This window comes from Diplotaxodon limnothrissa, linkage group LG23 (genome assembly GCF_057381915.1).
Source record: "Diplotaxodon limnothrissa isolate DT_005_m linkage group LG23, D_limnothrissa_male_GT1.1, whole genome shotgun sequence".
Lineage (NCBI taxonomy): Eukaryota > Metazoa > Chordata > Actinopteri > Cichliformes > Cichlidae > Diplotaxodon > Diplotaxodon limnothrissa.
The window spans coordinates 9,984,233-9,990,232 of NC_140617.1; positions in this window are offsets into that span (position 1 = coordinate 9,984,233).

Below are 6,000 nucleotides of genomic sequence, written 5' to 3' on the forward strand. Positions count from 1 at the left end.
ATTCTTTTGTTTTCATTCAAATTCTGTTCTTTTCATTCAAATTCTATTGTTTGTTTTCAAATTCTGTCCTTTTCATTCTAATTCCGTTGCTTTCATTCAAATACTGTTGTTTTCATTCAAATTCTGTTCTTTTCATTCTAATTCTGTTCTTTTCATTCTAATTCTTTTGTTTTCATTCAAATTCCCGTGCTTTCATTCTAATTCCTTTGTTTTCATTCAAATTCTCTTCTTTTCATTCTAATTCCGTTGTTTTCATTCAAATGCTGTTCTTCTCATTCTAATTCTGTTCTTTTCATTTTAATTCCGTTGTTTTCATTCAAATTCCCGTGCTTTCATTCTAATGCTTTTCTTTTCATTCAAATTCCATTCTTTTGATTCTAATTCTTTTTTTCATTCAAATACTGTTCTTTCCATTCAAATTCTGTTCTTTTCATTCTAATTCTTTTGTTTTCATTCAAATTCTGTTCTTTTCATTCAAATGTCATTCTTTTCCTTTAAATTCTGTTGCTTTCATTCAAATTCTGTTCTTTTCATTCAAATTCTATTGTTTGTTCTCAAATTGTGTTCTTTTCATTCTAATTCTTTTGTTTTCATTTAAAATCTTAAAATTCAAATTCGATTCTTCTCATTCTAATTCTGTTCTTTTCATTTTAATTGCATTGTTTTCATTCAAATTCCGGTGCTTTCATTCTATTTTTTTTGTTTTCATTCAAATTACGTTCTTTTCATTCAAATTCCGTTGTTTTCATTCTAATTCCGTTGTTTTCATTCAAATTCTCTTCTTTTCATTCTAATTCCGTTGTTTTCATTCAAATTCTGTTGTTTTTATTCAAATGCTATTCTTCTCATTCTAATTCTACTCTTTTTATTCACATTCTTTAGTTTTCATTCAAATTGCGTTCTTTTGATTCTAATTCTTTTGTTTTCATTTAAATTCCATTCTTTTCCTTTAAATTATGTTGCTTTCATTCAAATTCTGTTCTTTTCATTCAAATTTTGTTCTTTTCATTCAAATTCCGTTGTTTTCATTCTAATTCCGTTGTTTTCATTCAAATTCTGTTGTTTTTATTCAAATGCAGTTCTTCTCATTCTAATTCTACTCTTTTCATTTTAATTCCGTTGTTTTCATTCAAATACTGTTCTTTTCATTCAAATTCTGTAGTTTTCATTCAAATACTGTTCTTTTCATTCAAATTCTGTAGTTTTCATTCAAATACTGTTCTTTTCATTTTAATTCCGTTGTTTTCATACAAATTCCCGTGCTTTCAATCTAACCCTTTTGTTTTCATTCAAATTACATTCTTTTGATTCCAATTCTTTTGTTTTCATTCAAATTCTGTTCTTTTCATTCAAATGTCATTCTTTTCCTTTAAATTCTGTTGCTTTCATTCAAATTCTGTTCTTTTAATTCAAATTCTATTGTTTGTTCTCAAATTGTGTTCTTTTCATTCTAATTCTTTTTTTTTTTCATTTAAAATCTTAAAATTCAAATTCGATTCTTCTCATTCTAATTCTGTTCTTTTCATTTTAATTGCGTTGTTTTCATTCAAATTCCGGTGCTTTCATTCTATTTTTTTTGTTTTCATTCAAATTACGTTCTTTTCATTCAAATTCCGTTGTTTTCATTCTAATTCCGTTGTTTTCATTCAAATTCTGTTGTTTTTATTCAAATGCAGTTCTTCTCATTCTAATTCTACTCTTTTCATTTTAATTCCGTTGTTTTCATTCAAATACTGTTCTTTTCATTCAAATTCTGTAGTTTTCATTCAAATACTGTTCTTTTCATTCAAATTCTGTAGTTTTCATTCAAATACTGTTCTTTTCATTCAAATTGCGTTCTTTTCATTCAAATTCCATTCTTTGATTCTGTTCTTTTCATTCAAATTCCATTCTTTTCCTTTAAATTCCGTTGCTTTCATTCAAAATCTGTCCTTTTCATTCACATTCTGTTGTTTTCATTCAAATACGTTTCTTCTCATTCTAATTCTGTTCTTTTCATTTCAATTCCGTTGTTTTCATTCAAATTCCGGTGCTTTCATTCAAATTCCTTTGTTTTCATTCAAATTAGGTTCTTTTCATTCTAATTCCGTTGTTTTCATTCAAATTCCCGTGCTTTCATTCAAATTCTTTTGTTTTCATTCAAATTGCGTTCTTTTCATTCAAATTCCATTTTTTTGATTCTAATTCTGTTGTTTTCATTCAAATACAGTTCTTTCCATTCAAATTCTGTTCTTTTCATTCTAATTCCTTTGTTTTCATTCAAATTCTCTTCTTTTCATTCTAATTCCGTTGTTTTCATTCAAATTCTGTTGTTTTCATTCAAATGCTGTTCTTCTCATTCTAATTCTCCTCTTTTCATTTTAATTTCGTTTTTTTCATTCAAATTCCCCGTGCTTTCATTCTAATGCTTTTGTTTTCATTAAAATTGCATTCTTTTCATTCAAATTGCATTCTTTTCATTCTTATTCTTTTGTTTTCATTCAAATTCTGTTCTTTTCATTCAAATTCTATTGTTTGTTTTCAAATTCTGTCCTTTTCATTCTAATTCCGTTGCTTTCATTCAAATACTGTTGTTTTCATTCAAATTCTGTTCTTTTCATTCTAATTCTGTTCTTTTCATTCTAATTCTTTTGTTTTCATTCAAATTCCCGTGCTTTCATTCTAATTCCTTTGTTTTCATTCAAATTCTCTTCTTTTCATTCTAATTCCGTTGTTTTCATTCAAATTCTGTTGTTTTCATTCAAATGCTGTTCTTCTCATTCTAATTCTGTTCTTTTCATTTTAATTCCGTTGTTTTCATTCAAATTCCCGTGCTTTCATTCTAATGCTTTTCTTTTCATTCAAATTCCATTCTTTTGATTCTAATTCTTTTTTTCATTCAAATACTGTTCTTTCCATTCAAATTCTGTTCTTTTCATTCTAATTCTTTTGTTTTCATTCAAATTCTGTTCTTTTCATTCAAATGTCATTCTTTTCCTTTAAATTCTGTTGCTTTCATTCAAATTCTGTTCTTTTCATTCAAATTCTATTGTTTGTTCTCAAATTGTGTTCTTTTCATTCTAATTCTTTTGTTTTCATTTAAAATCTTAAAATTCAAATTCGATTCTTCTCATTCTAATTCTGTTCTTTTCATTTTAATTGCATTGTTTTCATTCAAATTCCGGTGCTTTCATTCTATTTTTTTTGTTTTCATTCAAATTACGTTCTTTTCATTCAAATTCCGTTGTTTTCATTCTAATTCCGTTGTTTTCATTCAAATTCTCTTCTTTTCATTCTAATTCCGTTGTTTTCATTCAAATTCTGTTGTTTTTATTCAAATGCTATTCTTCTCATTCTAATTCTACTCTTTTTATTCACATTCTTTAGTTTTCATTCAAATTGCGTTCTTTTGATTCTAATTCTTTTGTTTTCATTTAAATTCCATTCTTTTCCTTTAAATTATGTTGCTTTCATTCAAATTCTGTTCTTTTCATTCAAATTTTGTTCTTTTCATTCAAATTCCGTTGTTTTCATTCTAATTCCGTTGTTTTCATTCAAATTCTGTTGTTTTTATTCAAATGCAGTTCTTCTCATTCTAATTCTACTCTTTTCATTTTAATTCCGTTGTTTTCATTCAAATACTGTTCTTTTCATTCAAATTCTGTAGTTTTCATTCAAATACTGTTCTTTTCATTCAAATTCTGTAGTTTTCATTCAAATACTGTTCTTTTCATTTTAATTCCGTTGTTTTCATACAAATTCCCGTGCTTTCAATCTAACCCTTTTGTTTTCATTCAAATTACATTCTTTTGATTCCAATTCTTTTGTTTTCATTCAAATTCTGTTCTTTTCATTCAAATGTCATTCTTTTCCTTTAAATTCTGTTGCTTTCATTCAAATTCTGTTCTTTTAATTCAAATTCTATTGTTTGTTCTCAAATTGTGTTCTTTTCATTCTAATTCTTTTTTTTTTTCATTTAAAATCTTAAAATTCAAATTCGATTCTTCTCATTCTAATTCTGTTCTTTTCATTTTAATTGCGTTGTTTTCATTCAAATTCCGGTGCTTTCATTCTATTTTTTTTGTTTTCATTCAAATTACGTTCTTTTCATTCAAATTCCGTTGTTTTCATTCTAATTCCGTTGTTTTCATTCAAATTCTGTTGTTTTTATTCAAATGCAGTTCTTCTCATTCTAATTCTACTCTTTTCATTTTAATTCCGTTGTTTTCATTCAAATACTGTTCTTTTCATTCAAATTCTGTAGTTTTCATTCAAATACTGTTCTTTTCATTCAAATTCTGTAGTTTTCATTCAAATACTGTTCTTTTCATTCAAATTGCGTTCTTTTCATTCAAATTCCATTCTTTGATTCTGTTCTTTTCATTCAAATTCCATTCTTTTCCTTTAAATTCCGTTGCTTTCATTCAAAATCTGTCCTTTTCATTCACATTCTGTTGTTTTCATTCAAATACGTTTCTTCTCATTCTAATTCTGTTCTTTTCATTTCAATTCCGTTGTTTTCATTCAAATTCCGGTGCTTTCATTCAAATTCCTTTGTTTTCATTCAAATTAGGTTCTTTTCATTCTAATTCCGTTGTTTTCATTCAAATTCCCGTGCTTTCATTCAAATTCTTTTGTTTTCATTCAAATTGCGTTCTTTTCATTCAAATTCCATTTTTTTGATTCTAATTCTGTTGTTTTCATTCAAATACAGTTCTTTCCATTCAAATTCTGTTCTTTTCATTCTAATTCCTTTGTTTTCATTCAAATTCTCTTCTTTTCATTCTAATTCCGTTGTTTTCATTCAAATTCTGTTGTTTTCATTCAAATGCTGTTCTTCTCATTCTAATTCTCCTCTTTTCATTTTAATTTCGTTTTTTTCATTCAAATTCCCCGTGCTTTCATTCTAATGCTTTTGTTTTCATTAAAATTGCATTCTTTTCATTCAAATTGCATTCTTTTCATTCTTATTCTTTTGTTTTCATTCAAATTCTGTTCTTTTCATTCAAATTCTATTGTTTGTTTTCAAATTCTGTCCTTTTCATTCTAATTCCGTTGCTTTCATTCAAATACTGTTGTTTTCATTCAAATTCTGTTCTTTTCATTCTAATTCTGTTCTTTTCATTCTAATTCTTTTGTTTTCATTCAAATTCCCGTGCTTTCATTCTAATTCCTTTGTTTTCATTCAAATTCTCTTCTTTTCATTCTAATTCCGTTGTTTTCATTCAAATTCTGTTGTTTTCATTCAAATGCTGTTCTTCTCATTCTAATTCTGTTCTTTTCATTTTAATTCCGTTGTTTTCATTCAAATTCCCGTGCTTTCATTCTAATGCTTTTCTTTTCATTCAAATTCCATTCTTTTGATTCTAATTCTTTTTTTCATTCAAATACTGTTCTTTCCATTCAAATTCTGTTCTTTTCATTCTAATTCTTTTGTTTTCATTCAAATTCTGTTCTTTTCATTCAAATGTCATTCTTTTCCTTTAAATTCTGTTGCTTTCATTCAAATTCTGTTCTTTTCATTCAAATTCTATTGTTTGTTCTCAAATTGTGTTCTTTTCATTCTAATTCTTTTGTTTTCATTTAAAATCTTAAAATTCAAATTCGATTCTTCTCATTCTAATTCTGTTCTTTTCATTTTAATTGCATTGTTTTCATTCAAATTCCGGTGCTTTCATTCTATTTTTTTTGTTTTCATTCAAATTACGTTCTTTTCATTCAAATTCCGTTGTTTTCATTCTAATTCCGTTGTTTTCATTCAAATTCTCTTCTTTTCATTCTAATTCCGTTGTTTTCATTCAAATTCTGTTGTTTTTATTCAAATGCTATTCTTCTCATTCTAATTCTACTCTTTTTATTCACATTCTTTAGTTTTCATTCAAATTGCGTTCTTTTGATTCTAATTCTTTTGTTTTCATTTAAATTCCATTCTTTTCCTTTAAATTATGTTGCTTTCATTCAAATTCTGTTCTTTTCATTCAAATTTTGTTCTTTTCATTCAAATTCCGTTGTTTTCATTCT